The sequence below is a fragment of the Mustela lutreola genome, chromosome 17, assembly GCF_030435805.1.
Source record: "Mustela lutreola isolate mMusLut2 chromosome 17, mMusLut2.pri, whole genome shotgun sequence".
Classification (NCBI taxonomy): domain Eukaryota; kingdom Metazoa; phylum Chordata; class Mammalia; order Carnivora; family Mustelidae; genus Mustela; species Mustela lutreola.
Window position 1 is genome coordinate 12,416,908 of NC_081306.1, and position 14,563 is coordinate 12,431,470.

General features: G+C 40.4%; 1 protein-coding gene across 6 annotated transcripts in view; it reads right to left on the minus strand.

Moving 5' to 3' along the window:
- Positions 1–14,563, minus strand: part of MRTFB (myocardin related transcription factor B) — a 261,518-nt gene that overhangs the window by 165,950 nt on the left and 81,005 nt on the right. For all 6 annotated transcript variants that reach the window (XM_059154986.1, XM_059154981.1, XM_059154985.1 and 3 more), the window contains exon 2: positions 13,585–13,649. The gene's annotated coding sequence lies outside the window, so the exon portion shown is untranslated. The remainder of the gene's footprint in view (positions 1–13,584; positions 13,650–14,563) is intronic.

Here is a 14,563-nt window from a genome sequence, read left to right on the forward strand (position 1 = left end):
TAAAAATGAATGAACAAAACAGACTCTTAAGTCCAGAGAACTGAGGGTTACCAGAGGGGAGGTGGATGGGAGGGTGGTGAAATAGATAAAAGGGATTAAAACTGCCAAACATAAAATAAGTAAGTCACGGAGATGAAAAATGCAGTGTAGGGAACAGAGTCAGTAACACTGTCCTAACAGTGTATGAAGACAGATGGTGATTATACTTGTCAGGGTGAGCACTGACACCCTGAACTGTTGAACACCTGAAACCAACATAACATCGTATGTCAATTATTCTTCAATAACAGTAAGTAAACTTAGGCAGACGGATCTGAAGTGATTTACATAAAAAACAACAACAAAAAGGAAGCTCTAAGTAAATTCTCTGTTCGTACCACAGACAACACACCCTCCAGGACATCGTGTATTCTGTACTGTCAATTTTACAGAGTTCTGTCCTACCCAGACCAAGGTTAGTAATCACATCTGACAGAAAATGGAAGCTTATTTACTCATCACAAAGAAAATTCAACAGATCCACATCTCTTGCCACACATACATAGGCTCATTTACAGCTGGACGATCAGGTCTATCCATTGAAAACCTTTACTCTCTTTTTTTTTCCCCCTGCAGTGGTACTTCTCTTCTCTATGAAAAAATTAAATAAACTCAGGGCGCCTGAATGGCTTAAAGTGGGTTAAAGCATCTGCCTTCGGCTCAGGTCATGATCCCGGGGTCCTGGGATTGAGCCCCACATTGGGCTCTCTGCTCAGCGGGGAGCCTGCTTCCCCCTCTCTCTCTTTGCCTGCCTCTCTGCCTACTAGTGATCTCTGTCTGTCAAATAAATAAATAAAATCTTTTTTAAAAATTGAATAAACTCATGAAATGGATGTAAAAATTAACGAATATCCCTTGTTAGAGGTAACTGTTGATGACATTGTGCTTCACATTCCCTTAGAAACTGTTATTCTGTTCCCAAAATTTTCAGGTTGCCTCTGAACTGTCAAGTTCAGATTCTCAAAGGAATAATTTTACTAAACGATAAGCTTTTAGTGAATTTTGACTGACATAATGATTCCTTGTCACATGTTCTAAACACATCATACCCAAGTTTATATCCGCATTAAACACTGCTAATCTTCTAAATATTCTGCAACTCCAGACCACAGGTTCTAAAGCATGATTTGTAAATATTCTTATTCCCCATAGAGAAGCAGTAACCATTAAAGCAAAAGATAAAAAACCAAACCAGTATTCAGTTATTTTACCTTCTGTTTTTTGTTTTTCAGAGTTAAAAAAAAAAAATGATCCTGTTTTAGGTAAAATGGTCAGTATCAAAAAGGAGACATCCTCCACTGCCCGGTGTTAACATGAATGCCCTGTCATGGAGTTTCCCATCTCACCTGCAGTAGTTACTTCCATTAAAATGTGGAAAGGGTACCTGCTGGACACCCAAATCTGTGTTATTTCAAGACATCTCTACCATCAATTACTGCCCTACATTTCCTTTATTACATTTCCTTTTGGAGGAAAATGCTGTCCCACAGCTTAACGTCTACTGGCAATCTCTCATGTGCCAGGTGCCGTGCTAACACGTACGTGCAACACTTTCCCTCCCCCGCACAACAATGCTCTGATGGTGTCTTTTACAGTGAGACTTTTAACAACCTGCAACCCGCCCAAGGTCACAGAGCGCTTTCCCATTAGTAATAGCGCAAAGGAAACCTTGAAGCCATCAACAGCCAGTCTCCCAAGTCAGGCCTTGAGTGGGACCACAGTACCCTGAGAATGTGGACTCATCTAACCACGAGCACCAGGGGTTTCTTGATTATCAGCGGGGTTAGCTGGACAGGATGCCTTAACAAAGAAGAGAAACAAAGTTGTGACAGGACTAGGTGTGCATAACAATTTGTTTTCCATGCTTTGGCTCTTAGTACCCCTGGGGACCATAGTGTCGCAAAGTCAGGCGAGGTCTCTTCTGTGGGAAAAGCTGTTCCAGAACTAGCCTGACAGCAGCACGATGACTGCTCCTCACCATGTGTCGAGCGCTAAAAACAATTCTGATTTAAAATCCTACCAGTGTTTATCATATGAGCAAGTAATACAGTAGAAAGTTATAACCAATGAGATACATAAGTGAGTAATTCATTCTTCATTCCTCCCAGGATTCGACATTTCACTCATGACGACAGAGAATCGTGGTTTCAAATGGTAAGCCTGGAACCCCGGGGAGGCACTACTAGTCTGACCTTCCACAGCCCCTGGAAAATAACCTATTGTATACACTCCTGGGGTTTCACAGGTAACACATGCCTAAGACAAGTCTACAGAACACACACTCTCACCCTTAGAGAATTTCCAAACACTACTTTGCTATCTTTAAGAGGTAGAGTAAAATTCACTTAAATTTAGACTTCACTGACATAGTAGCAAGAACAGGTTGAACAGCTTCTGCATTTTCTTTGCAATTAAGAAAGACTATTCAGTAGAGAACGTAATAAACAAGATCTCTCAACTGCTTCAACTACAGAAACTACAACTGAAGCACACTGGTAACTTCTCTTTACCTACAGAATACATGTAAATTACTTACAATCACTTGCCAGATTCTTTGTAGCCGCCAGGCAACATATTAGCCTAAACTCTACACACACTTACTCAGAAGTGCATTTCAATTGTTACATACTTTCCATAACTCAGACAAATTCTTCCCCTAATTAGACTAAATCTAGGTAGGGATAGATAGATAGACGACCCCCCCCCCCAATTATTTAATGCTGCTATTTGAATTATACACATCAGTCATCAGAAAATCCAAAATTAAATGAGTGGAAATCCCATGTCTGGGAAAATGATCATGTCATTTTAGGTGAGGCAACGGAGGAAGGACCCTGCCCAGTCCAGAGATCAAGTGCAAGGGGGACGCAGGCCTCTACCTTTGGCACCGCGTGTTTCCCACTGTCTGTAGGAGCTGCCTCTTCCCTGCTGGACCCCCACGCTGTGAACTTTTCTATTTTGAATGATGCTACCTCTGAAGAATTAACTAGTAAATAATGAAGCTAACTACCTCTTAAAGAATAAAATTATCTCAGAATATAGAATACACTATACTGTATCGCATGCAGTTTAACTGTTTTTTCTAGGAGCTGACGAGGGGTACCCCCAGAAATCAATATTCTTTTATTTCGGCCCCATAAACTGATTTCAAAAGGGATACAACTGGCAAGGGCCTAGGTTCTCAAGACAGAGATTGTTCCATGTACTTAATAATCGTCAGTGCAGTTAGTAACTTAACTTATGCAGGAAGTTAATACTGCATAACTGATCACATTGTCGTTAAAATCCCAAATGTATACTTTTCCACTCTTTGAGCAAATTCGGTAAAATTCAGGATATACAAAGTCTTATTAGCATTTTAGGTATTTGTTGAAACTCTATCTGAAAGAATAAGCGCCAATCTATAAATCAAAAGAAATGTATCTGAGGTGTATTTTTAAGATACATATATTTCAGTAATTTTTAAAAACGGAGATGTTATAACCTACTCAATTTGGGTTCTTAGACATGCTCTAGCAAACTACAACTTGCTAGAAGACACTGGCCTACATTCGTAGTCAGACAAATTTAGGGAAAGTTCTTCGGTGAAAAATTAAAGAAGTAAAAATGTTCCTGTCTCTACTACAGGGGGTGAGAGTGGAGAAAAGAATCTAGGCAACAGAAAAACTAATAGAGTATCTTGATATATGGCAGAGTGGTTAAGAGGAGCGTGTTCAGCCTAAAAAGTAAGGCAATTGTAGTTACGCCTTAAAATGAAACAAACCATCTCCCCAGTGTGAATATAGTATTACTACTTTATATAAACATGACTGTGTGTTTCTAATATTTAAATAATAAAAATTATGGCATATTCAAACTACCAGTGGTGTGGTTTTCCTGAATATAGAAGGAAGACAGAGCTGGAAGCACACTCACCTCAAAATTAAAGGGTAAAAAACCAAAGTCAAATTCCATTTTTAAACTAGTGTTCCAATGGTTATTAAGAGATAGGAATCGGGAGTCCGATTTCAAGAGGCCAAGACCTGAAATCTGCAATTCATTTTCTTTTTGTACAAAAGATGAAACTAAGTTAACATCTGCTATCCACAATGTAAAATTTAAAGTCTTGATGTGAACTGACTTCTTACTTTTAAGGTGAACTTCCAGTCCTTTCCATTCACAAATAGGACTTGAGTTATTAAGCTCCCTGCTTTGTATCTCCTGAGTTGATCAAAGCACATTTTCTTAGTACAATCTGTATTGTTCCAAGTGTTTTATAAACATCTTTTCTGAGAGTTTACAAGAGTGATCTGAAATCCTATCCAAGGTTTCATCCTGAGTCAGTTACTCTTAAAAGGAAATAGAATCTCTGTCTTTATCACCTTTATTTCCCAATCTATCACAAACCCTAATTCTAACCTGGCATAGAATTTTTAAAAAAAATCATTGGTAGGATTATCAGCAGAAATCACTGACCTTAAATACCAAACAGGGCAAAGGGGAAAAGAGCATAATTTTATCACAGGGACATGAAAATTACAGGTCTATATAGTATCTGAACTTTCATAAAAATACTTAGCCAATAAGGGTAACTCTCAAGGCTTGTCAACCATCTAGCCCTACACTGATACCCCCAAATCTCTATTTCCAGTCCTCATCTGAGACCCAAACTGTCCATCCAGCTGCCTGCTGGACATGTTCCTCTGAATTTAATAATTTGTGTAGGTATTTACTCAATACCTACTACATGCCAAGTACATTATGGGAGGCTCTGGAGATTCACAGCAAAGAAGACAGTCCTGTCTTCCGGGGCTTCTAATGGTGAAGAAAGCCAAACCAATGAAATAATCATAAAAATACGTAACACACAACTTGTGATAAGCCCTATGTGCCAGTCTAAGCCAGTCTAAAAATGAGCTCCGTTTGCTCACTGCTCTCTGGTCTGCTTGCCCTCCGAGCCCTTATTCTTGGGCGGAAAAGTGGCCGTCACAGGTTACCAAAGCCACAAACTTGGGAGGCATTCCTGACCTGCCGTTCCTCCTCAGATCTCCTCAAGCTCTGCGTCCTGCCTATATTCCCAGAGTAGATGGGCATGGTTGGCTCTACCCAGAATGACCCTTCCCTACTTCTGGAAAACTGCCAAAGTGGCGGCAGTAGAAAATTCCAGCAGAGACCCTGTCCAAGAAAGACATGAAACTCAAGACCAAGAGAGCCCCTGGGATTTTTGAAAACTAAAGCTAGAGGGAGAAACTCTTTCTTCCTTGGTTGAAGAGTATGAAGACAGCCCCTGTCCTGTGGAGAAATTGGGAGGCAGCAGACATAGGATCAAGAGTCTGTGTTATAATGAGTGCCTCTCCCTTCAGGCCCCTGGGTTTTTCCTGGTTTCTGCACCATTTCGTTCCTTTTGGACCTTCTCCAGGAACCTCCCACTTAATCCCCCTTGTGACTTAATGTTTCAGCAGGGTTTCTGTTACCTGTAGCCAGGACTCCTAACAGCTCCTAAACCTTTCCAGCCCATGACTTACCCAAATTCTGCTACAAATGCTCTCATTCAGGTCTTTGTCAACTCCCACCTGGATGCACTGAAAAGTGTAATGGGTCTTCAGTCCCCATCCTGTCCCGTGCCTCCGGCACCCCCAATACAGTCTCCAGAGTGACCATACCACCCTCCCCATGCCGGACGATTCAATGGCTCTCCTCGATATGGACAAAATCTATATTCCTCAACAGGACACACCCAACTCTCTATAATCACTCTTCCTCTCCAGCCAAGCAACTGCTACTCCCTGCCCCATATTTTATGTCCTGATCACATGGAATTACATGGGTTCCAGCTCAGACAGACAGACAGACAGACAACGACACATACACACATCCATCATGCTGAACTAATTAGGACAGTTTCCTTTCTGAAAGCCTTGGAAACCTGAAGAAATTCAAGACACGTGGTTCTGTTTAGGCTCACTTCTCGGCATCAAGCGATCATATCTCCATCTGTACTTCATGCTACAAATAATCCTAACTGTGACTGCTAGACTATACCCGGTGTTGGGCACACGACATATACAGCAGCAAGGAGCCGGAAGAGAGAATTCCTGATCTCCTAATGGTCTCTGCGGACAAAGCACAAGTGTCTCCTCCTCCATGAGGTGCTGTCACCCAGATCGAGAGTCCTCCTCCCTCCTCCTTTCCACATCTCTCCGCTGCCCTCTGCGGACACTCCTCACGTAGCACCAGTGCTCTTGTGCCTTGCAGACCGAGTCCGGTTCCACACTCTCTGGCTCCCTGGGTCCCGTGAAGTGCTCAGTGCATGTGAAACACTTATAAACGTTCAAAGAATGATGTATGCATTCTGACCTAGGCAGAATGCTGAATGACAGCTTTCTAATTAAAAGCGCGAGGGGGGGGGGGGATTTGTGTCTTAGGCTAAGAAACTTCTTCTGCATGCTGAATTAATGAGAATACCTGAAAACACAAAAGATGTTTAATGCCTCTAACCCACTGCATAGTTAATCAGCTGACCATTTTGCACCAATTTCTTACATGGGAGATGCCTAGAAATAAGCTATGATTTTTTAATTTAATAAAAAAAAACTTCAGAGAGAAGACCACACAAGCAACAAAAGAAAAATAAATTGGATTTAATCAAAATTTAAAATCTTTGGCCTCAAAGAACAACAAGAAAGTGAAAAGACGACCTACAAGATGGGAGGAAAGCTGGACCATTTGTATTTTAATAAGGATATGGGTGTGTGATGTGTGTGTCCAGAATATGTAAAAGACCATCTAATTTTTCAAATGGAAAAAGAATTTGAATAGGTATTTCTCTCAAGAAAGATACACGAATGGCCAACAAGCACATGAAAAGATGTTCAGCATCATGAGTCATTAGGGCAATGCAAGTCAGAACCACAGGAAAATACCACTTCCCACTCACTGGGACAGCTCCTATGAAAACCACCACCACCACAACAGAAACCAGAAAGCACTGGGCAGAGTGGGCAGAAACTGGAATCCTTCAATATTGCTGATGAGAACGTAAAATGGGACAGCCACTTTGGAAAAAGCTAAACACAGAGTTACCATAAGACCCAGCAACTCTACTCCCAGGTCCACATCCAAGACAAGTCTGCCCGAAAACCTGTACCTGGATGGTCACAGCGGATTTATTCACAACAGCCAAAACAAGGAAAACACCCAGATGTCCATCAACGGATGACTATACAAAATACGGCAAATGCAGCCACTAGAATATTACCTAGCCACAGAAAGGAATGAAATTCTGAGGCATGCTAGAGTACAGATGAGCCTCAAAAACATGCAAAGTGGAAGAAGCCAGACACGGAAGGCCACATGCTGTAGGACTCCATTCGTGTGGCACATCCCAACCAAGCAAATTCACAGACACAGAAAGCGGCTTAGTGGTTGCCAGGGGCTGGAGGGAGAGAAGAATGAAGAGAGACTGCTAATGGGGATGGGCACTCTTTCTGCGGGGATCAGAGAGTTCTGGAATTAGGTAGGGAGGTTTGGTGCACAGCTCTGAAGATACTAGAGTCCATTAAACTGTGCGCTTTACACATATGAGCTGAAATTTACAGTACGTGAATTATATCTCAGTAGAGCTATTATTTAAAAAAAAAAGTGCGGGGCACAAATTCCTACAGTGACACCTCTGTGCAGGGGCCTTACCGAATTGCTCTGCCTGCTGCAGGATAACCTGTTGTAAAAGACACACAATCTGTTCAGAGGAGGAGATGATTTATTTTCCTACCACTAAATCCCCACAGCGACTAACCATAAAATCCAATCCAAAGGAAAAAGAGCAAAGAACAAAAGAACACACGATTTGCAATTCGCTGGCAGGTATGAAATGGAATTAACCAAAGACTGAACCCCCCAAAAAAAAAAAAAAAGTGTTTAGCAGCACTGCTCGCTTCCTTTTGATTACACAGATTTAAACAAGTCAAAGTCCTTTTTAACTCATGAAAAAATGAAAAACAAGCATTCCCTCCTGTAACAAAATTAACATCCCACAGAAGGTCTGTTTGTACTTGGCCATCATGAACCTTTCATCTCCGAGCATTGCTAAATTAAACAAGCCTATGTTGTATTGAACACCACGAGCCAGACACCCTGGCAGGCTTCTCACTTCATCAGTGGATGCTGAAGAACATTAGAAATAAGAGGGTGGTGAGAAGGACGCTGACGGTAGTCATAAAGTGGCTTGGACTGCACTCTGTGGGACATTTAAGTATCTACAATGATGAAACATGCAACCAACTCTGAGACCCCCTTCTCTGTTGGTGTTCGTAAGAAGAGAGTACAGACTTTGGAGCCAGATAGGAATTCGAGTCCTTGCTTGGGTTTGGTTCTTCTTTTTTTTTTTTTTTCCCTAAAGATTCTATTTATTTATTTGACAGGGATCACAAGTAGGCAGAGAGGCAGGCAGACAGAGAGGAGGAAGTAGGCTCCCCGCGGAGCAGAGAACCCAATGTGGAGCTCTATCCCAGGACCCTGGGACCATGACCCAAGCCGAAGGCAGAGGCTTTAACCCACTGAGCCACTTAGGCGCCCCTTAGGTTTGGTTCTTAACACACTAGCTGAGCGCCCAAGGACAACTTTCCTAAGGCATTTTATGATGCTCTAAAACTGGGTGATTACGTCTATCCTCCGAATGTTATAAGGACAAAATGAGGGAATGCCAACTGCTCAAGATGCAAATCGCCACCGCTCTCAACTCTGCACAACAAATGCCCATTTTAGAGCTGATATCAGAGTGTAAGTAATTGACATCAGCCCTCCTTTTTCTACCCCGAGGACATCTAAACAACCAAAAGGTCCTATGAAGATTTCATATTAAATAAATTACCTCCTCCCATAGAACTGAAAGTAAGAAAGCCATCAATAAAGTCTGTTTTAAATGTATTAAATCAGGGCATGACACAAAGCATTCATTCACCTAAAAGGTATTTAAAAGTACTGAACTGAGACACACCAAGAGAAACACTTACTATCAGAGAGAAATGCCTATTTTTCAGTGCAGTAATTGGTAACCTTTCTGTAAAGATTGATGCAATCTGATTATAATTCCCAAGTGTCAGTAATCAGTTCTTAAGGTAAAAGAAAAAGGAAGTGGGATGGTTTCAAGCACTCCAGAAAAGATGTAGGAGGATATCCTTTCCCAGTGACAGCAATTAATGTTTGAGTGACAGCTGCTAGAACATTCATACTGAAAAACTTTGTCACATTAGAATAGACTGAAATCTATTTAAAACAAAACTTACTAGGTTTAACATACACAAACACAACCCTCACCATGACCCGGGTCTCCTCTCTGAACAAACCAAACGGGCACGAAGGCCAAGGTAGCATGGAACCCCCATATTTATGATCACACTGTATGATGTGAGTAGCCATACTCCCATGCTGGAAGTCTATTTGTTTTTTTTTTTTAAAGATTTTATTTATTTATTTGACAGACAGAGATCACAAGTAGATGGAGAGAGAGGCAGGCAGAGAGAGAGAGAGAGAGAGGGAAGCAGGCTCCCTGCCGAGCAGAGAGCCCGATGCGGGACTCGATCCCAGGAACCTGAGATCATGACCTGAGCCGAAGGCAGCGGCTTAACCCACTGAGCCACCCAGGCACCCTGGAAGTCTATTTAAAGAGGGCATCTGGACACTGCAGTAACAGACAACAGATTTCTCCCTCTGCCCAGCTCCAGACAAATTTCTGGAGCAAAGCTTCCAGGGTCAGCAAGCAAGGAAATTTCTCTGGGAGGATGCAGCAGTCAGAGACTGGAGGTTTCCCTAGGGCGTTTCTTTACGCCCTATGCTCACTTTGGAACTTGAGCCCCAAGGCTACTGCTCTCCACCCCTCTTCACCTCACAGAGGTAATAATAATGCCTTTGTGAGAGACCAACTCAGGTATGCACACTGCAGAAGTCAGCCTGGGGTGCTTCCTGGGCATCTCGGCTCTCTACACGCACTTAAAAATGTCTTTCCATTCCCCTGCAGTTCCATACTCTCACCCTAATCATGAAACCATTTCATCTGCATATTCTACCACCACACATTCTGGATATGAAGACAGAGCTTCTCCTCTTTCCAACTTCCCAATCAAATAACCACTTTATACTGCCAGTCTAAACTTTAAGCTTTATGCCTAAAATAGGAAGAAATCATTACAAATGCACAAAATCCAACCCATACATAAGAATGTCTTAAAATCTGTTTAAATAACAATTCTTACAACAATTTTTACAAATGCTGCAGTTAAGAGGAGAAATAAAGGATAAAGTCTTAATTTTAATTAAGACTTTGGTTTAACTACTACTAGTAATTCCTTACTTTTCAAGAGTATTTTTAGAATTAGGGTTTCAAAGCATGCGATTAAAGAAATTAACTCATCAGTGAAATGAAAGCTACCATATAAGCAAATTCCTATATTACCACAGAAAAGTGTTTCAAGAACCCAGAACTTTGGTTATTCTAGAAAACAAATACAAGGTTATACCATTACCCACAGAATATCCAAGGGAAAAGTCCAGGAATCTCGTTAATTTAGAGCCCACTAATGAAGACTCAATAATTTCCTTTTAGGTCTGCCTAGATTTAACTTTGGACTATTTATTTAGTAAGGCGTTGCTATGGAAATTAAAGTACAAATGAAAATTGCTAGGGGATTATTTAATCAATTTTAAAAAAATTTTATGCAAATAACGGCTGCTAAAACACTAATTAAAACTAGCTCATGCATTCTTTAGAATCCCATATTCCAGTGGAAACGAAACGTATGAAACAAAAGCCTACAACATTGCTTAAATCTATCAAGCGCTTGTTCCATGCGCTCTGTTTATATTGGCTGTGAAAAACTGGTTTAGGAGTCAGAAAAGCTTAAAAGGCAGGATACTGGACAAAGATTTATACATTCTTCTCAAAGGCTGGCAATCTATTTCTCTACTTCTATTTTTAATAAATGCTGAACCACACAATTAAAATATAACTCAATTTCACTCCATTATAATTTAAAATTTGGGGTATGTACTTTATTCTTGTCTTCAAATAACAGAACTGAAAAACAGTCCCAGGTCTCTAATACCAAATATCCTAGGACTCCTGAATTAAGATGTAGTATCTTACCGAGATACTTACTTTGCCCTTAATAGCAACAATAAAAAGCAAAGCAGATTTAAATCACTGTAGTACATGCGAGTCTGAAAATAAGTGAGATATAGTCTAAATCAATAATCCAAATAAAATATTACCGTAGCAAGTGTCACTCCAATTATGTATGTCTAGATTTAGGTGCATTTAAGAGTCATGGATACTAGTTTTCTTCTCTAACAAATTAAATTTCTTAATTAAAATTTAAGGCACGTCTCACTTACCTCTTAGTTCTAACTTAGCAATACCAATATATACCAATCACTAATTCCTTCCAAAACAACTTGAAAGTCTGCCATGTACATGCCAGGTGTGATGCTAGTTGCTGGACGGATTGATAAAACGTACTTGGTCCCACCCTCAACACACTGTTAATGTTCACTTGAAATGAAAAGAACAGCACCCACACGAAACACACTCTGTATTCTAAGAAGATGCATTTTATACATAGGATAAAATGATAAAGTTTAGTTGGCTTTTTATTGAGTCAAAGAACAAACACCAGGACAATGACACAGTTGGTGTCTGTTTCGTGGGAGACCTTAAGTAACTCTGATTTGATTGAAATAAAATCTAAAACAAACATAAAATTAGAGTCCACATTCATATCAGAAACTGGTAGAACACTCTGGGGACAGATGGTACTCAACATCAGTAATCACAGGTTTACATTTAAATACATATTCACGTAACTGACAAATTCAGTAAGAATTTTACTGTCGGGGCGCCTGGGAGGCTCAGTGGGTTAAAGCCTCTGCCTTTGGCTCAGGTCCTGATCCCAGGGTCCTGGGATCGAGACCCACATCAGGCTCTCTGCTTAGCGGGAAGCCTGCATCCTCCTCTCTCTCTCTGCCTGTCTCTCTGCCTACTTGTGATCTCTGTCTGTCAAATAAATAAATAAAATCTTAAAAAAAAAAAAAAGTATTTCACTGTCATCCAAATTTGTGAATTCCATTCTCTATGCTATTTGGCAGTTGGGATCCATGCTCGAAAGATGTTAACAAGTTAATTTTTTAAAATATCTTCAAGCTCCACCATAAATGAATAAAAAACAAGAGTACTGCTCCCCACAGAGGAAAACCTTTGGTATCCAAAACAATTAGATCGTTGCCAATAATTTAAAAGTATTTATAATGAGGTAATCTGGGCAACAGAACTAAAAACAAAGGACTCAACATATTTCAACATTTTCATCATATTGAAGTCCAAGAGAGTGTCTCACTTATACATGAGAATCACACGTTATGTTCTCAATCAGAAAATTCTTCATGTAAGTAAGAATACCAAATGAAAGGGGTCTTTGAAAACATAAAAGGCTTATTTCAGTCAAAAGCCTTGTTATCTCAAAGATACCATTTTTTTTTTCTCTGATTGGATGGGCAAAGATTAAAGATTAACAAAACTTCATGGGGCAGGGGTATGGAACACAGGACTCTCATCAATTTTGGGGGAGGTGGTGGTGAGAAACTGGTAGTCTTTACAGAGTGCAATTTAAACATATGTATCCACATTTAAAATGTACACCATCTTTGACTCTTCAGTCATACTTCTAGGAAAATAAACGAACAAGTATACAATGGTTTGAGTCCAGGTTTAATCAACACGCCATTATCCACTAGAAATAATCCACATGGTCATCAAAGGAATGATTAAATAAACCATGGTGCCTCCAAACCATGAAATATACAAGAGTCAGTAAAATCATCATATGTAGTTACACAGTCCTTTTACAATGCACATGTAGAGATATACAAAATACACTGTTGCATTAAAAGACTATCATATGTAGTGTAAACCAACTATTTAATGATTTGTATATGAATACTTCTATATCCATAGATACATTTCTCAAAGTATGTTCACCAAAATATAAATGGCAGTCATTTCTGGGTGAGAGGAGTTAGGCGCTTACTGGTGTCATCATGTTGTTTTATACTGATGCAAGACCTTTCTGTGACAGTAAGAAAATACAACGTATCTTATTTAAGGAAAGAAGTGTTGTCATCTCACCAAAAAGGCCTTCAAATCCTTTCAGTTCCCTGTTTTTAAAAACAACATTTTCACCAAATGTTGTAAGTATATATAACCACCAAGAAGCTCATGGCTTTCCACCTGCTGGGATCCCCTTCTCAATACCAAACTTTAAGACAATGAAGTCATGGGAATTTAAAGATTAGATTCAAAAAAGTAAAGCCAAATAACCTTGTTCAAAAAAAACCCATGTTCCTGGCATCCACCTTAAGAACCCCAAGTTCCGTGAACATAATATACTCCTAGAGCAATCTCCCTCTTACATCTTAAGAAGGCAGGTTGTGGAGAAGAATTTTCACAGCAGTGAGAGGTGGGGAGAGGGCTCTCTAAATAAATAAATAAATAAATAAATAAAATCATAAAAAACTTACCTCAGTAAAAATATTTAATTATCTTCCTGTCTTACATTCTCTTTCTTAGCACCTTTACTGTGAACCTGAGGGGGGAAAAAATAAAAATTACTTTTTACTGAATACCTACTATATGCCTGGCGGGGATGGTCAGAGATAGCCTCCTGGAGAGCGTGAAGTTCAAGATAAACTGGAAAGAACAAAACAGAAGCTACTAAAAACGGGATGGCTGGGAAGGAAACGGGGAAGTTCCAGGCGTAATCAAATAACGTTTCCTAAATTGTTCAAGAACCTGTAGGTGCCCCATTCAACAAAAATGAATGTTAGTTTTTATTCTTATTAATATATGCTTTTTACGTTAAGAAGTCTGTTTGCCTCTCACCACCACCATCATTGTTATTATTGTTATTACTGAGAAATGACATAATCCTTGTCCTCTAGGGGTTTACAGTAGACTGGCTAAGAGTTACCCAGATATATAATATATGGCTAAAGATCAAAGTAAATTATTCGTTCAGTTATTTAACAAATACCCGAGTAGCTATCTTTTGCCAGGTCTTTCGCTGGACACTTTTTAAAAAAGATTTTATTTATTTATTTGAGAAGGAGAGAGTGAGCGAGAGAGCACAGCAGGGGCGCAGCAGAGGGAGAGGGAGAAGCAGGGTCCCCGCTGAGCAAGGAGCCCAATGAGGGGAAGGACCCTGAGATCATGACCTGAGCCAAAGGCAGATGCCTAACTGAGCCACCCAGGTTCCCGTCCCGGGCATTTCTGATGGGCGGACAGATACGGTTTCTCTCCTCAGTTTCCAGTCTATCAAGACCCACGCTACAGGGCACACAAGCTGCACAAGGAGACAGATACTGCTCCTCCACGGTGCGGGGCAGTATGCATCCGAACCTGTGGAATGAGGCAGCAGAACATTCTGGTGGAAGGCACGGCATTACAGGAAACACAGGGCCTTAAGGGAATGCTAAGCAGCCTTGTTGTCAGGGTGCATCT